This window comes from Pinus tabuliformis, chromosome 7 (assembly GCF_031772625.1).
Source record: "Pinus tabuliformis cultivar Carrire ecotype Pingquan chromosome 7, CPIR1, whole genome shotgun sequence".
In the NCBI taxonomy this organism is placed as follows: Eukaryota; Viridiplantae; Streptophyta; class Pinopsida; order Pinales; family Pinaceae; genus Pinus; species Pinus tabuliformis.
In genome coordinates, this window is record NC_142293.1 from 256,601,985 (window position 1) to 256,604,573 (window position 2,589).

Here is a 2,589-nt window from a genome sequence, read left to right on the forward strand (position 1 = left end):
CAAAGTAGGGTAGATTTTGTAAATAAATAAGCAGCCATAAGGGCAGCATCCTGTTCTAGTTTCATTACAGTTTAGTTTGAAGTTTGCCGAATTAGTCTTTCAGTCAATTCAGTCAGTTTCCAGTTAATAAGTTGAGTCTTCAGTTGTGTTGATATGTTGAAATAATGGACTCCATTGCCCAATGGATGGAGGCACTGTCTGCTCTCCCAAAGTTCTGCGGTTCTTGGCACCTCCACGAAGCGGCAGCTGCCATCCCAAGTGGAGCCGATGTTAGACTCCGTCTTATGTCAGTGTGAGATTGATTCTTCTTCAAAACCCTGTTTTGAAGAAGAAATCATTAAATGTGTTGTTTTAGAATATGTAATTTATTCTCCCGCTCTTCAAATGGCAGCAGTTTCCTCAGCTCCTATCTCTGCAAAAGCACAAACAAAAGAAAACAAAACATCATCAGCAATTATGTCCATTTGTTTGATCTGGTCTAGAAGCTGTCTTCAGTTGTCATTTGGTTATACAGCTCTCCATAAATTTGGTTTCTTAGATCTAGTTACTTAGCCAAGGAATCGCTGGAATGAAAAGCATACTTTAATCTCTTGACAAGCATATGCCTGCGCCCTTGTTGCATAAGATAAATAAGAAAGCACGATGGCAGAACTGGGGAGGCTTCTTATCTATGAGGCATCAAGGGATTGGTTGCCCATTGTTAGCGGTGAGATCCAAACACCACTAGGAGTTGCATCTGTTGAGTTCATTGATCCAAGAGAGCCCATGATGATAGTGCCAGTTTTGAGAGCTGGTCTTGTATTGGTGGAGCATGCTGCATCTATTTTGCCTGCAACAAAAACATATCATGTTGGCTATTATAGAGATGAGAATACACTTCAAACAACCTTATATTTGAACAAATTGCCAGAAAGATTTCCAGAGGGTTCTCGTGTGCTTGTAGCTGATCCAATGCTTGCAACTGGTGGGACAATTGTTGCCACAATTAATCTACTGAAGGACAGGGGAATTGATGCCAAAGATATACGGGTGGTTTCGGTTGTGGCTGCTTCCCCTGCACTTAAAAAATTAAGTGATAAATTTCCTGGGCTTCATGTCTATACTGGAACTATTGATCTTGGTCTGGGTGAAAACGGTTTTATTGTTCCAGGTCTTGGGGACGCAGGAGACCGCAGTTATGGCACTTAAGATACTTTCATTTGGTTTTGATGCTTATTGGCGTGAAGGACAAAACCTTATTCCCAGTTTAACACCATATCTTACCATCATCTTTTGCGTAATGTGTCTCTATTTCTCCCTCAGTTTACAATTATTTGGTGGCCTTGTCTATGCAAACAATCCTAAACTAGGAGGGAACGAAACATTGAAGCTTTCGCAGTTGGGATATTTATTCTACACCATGGTTCAAGTGGGCGCTCCCAACGTAACATTACTTGTAGCACTTGACACGGGCAGTGATGTGTTCTGGGTGCCTTGTGATTGCCAAGCGTGCGCTCCTGTTTCTGCAGCTAGCTATGGATTAAATGGTATCATTTTTGAGACTTACAGTCCATCAGCCTCGCAGACAAGCAAGTCAGTTGCTTGTAGTAATACTCTCTGTCAATTAAAAAATGAATGCTCCAAAACTAGTGATCAATGCCCATACAGCGTTCAATATCTTTCTGCAAATACATCCACTGCAGGAACTTTAGTGGAGGATATTCTTTATCTGACTCTTGGAGATGGGTCACAAGAAGGAACGGTGAAGGCACGTATCACGTTTGGGTGTGGAAGTGTACAAACAGGCACATTTCTAGAAGGTGCGGCTCCTGATGGTCTACTTGGGCTTGGCATTGATAATATCTCTGTCCCGAGCATTTTGTACAATTTAGGCCTTGTATCAAATTCTTTCTCTATGTGTTTCCCACGCGATTCAATTGTTGGAAGGTTTGCCTTTGGAGATAAAGGGAGTTCAGACCAAAGCAAAACTCCTTTTTATAATACATTACTTTTACGTGGGAAATGCCAATGTCAAAATAGACTTTCAGGCCCTTTTTGACACTGGCACCTCATTTACACAGTTGGCTAATCAACGAGCAGGCAGAGCTGGAAGGACACGTCCTGGAAAATGTTATAGGCTCTATCCATTATCTGTGTATGAGCATGAATTGCTTGAGGCAACGATTCCTGAAATTCAACGTTCATCGCTTGCTACTGTCGTGCTTCATTTAAAGTCATTGGACCTTACAGATGTAGATGTTCTTAACTTTGATTTTCTTGACCAGCCATCACGTAAGGATCATGCGACTTTCCATGTGAGTCCTTGGAGGATGCTTTAAAGCAACTGTACCTAATTGATGCGATTGATGAGGATGGATTGATAACTAAAATTGGAAGGCAAATGGCAGAGCTTCCATTGGAACCTTCACTTGCAAGGGCTCTGATAGCAGCAAATGAGATGGGCTGCTTATCTCAAACTTTGACGGTCGCAGCAATGTTATCATGTGAAAATGTATTCTCCTCGACAAACAGGTGAGATCTATGATGTTTTCCAAAGATGTGAGGCAGCAACTCTCGGCCATAATGCATAAAATAACAAATGAATCTCTA

At 41.6% G+C, this 2,589-nt stretch overlaps 1 pseudogene; it reads left to right on the forward strand.

Moving 5' to 3' along the window:
* Nucleotides 1-642: 642 nt before the first annotated feature.
* LOC149246826 (uracil phosphoribosyltransferase pseudogene) lies at nt 643-1,188 on the forward strand (annotated as a pseudogene).
* The last annotated feature ends 1,401 nt before the right edge of the window (nt 1,189-2,589 follow it).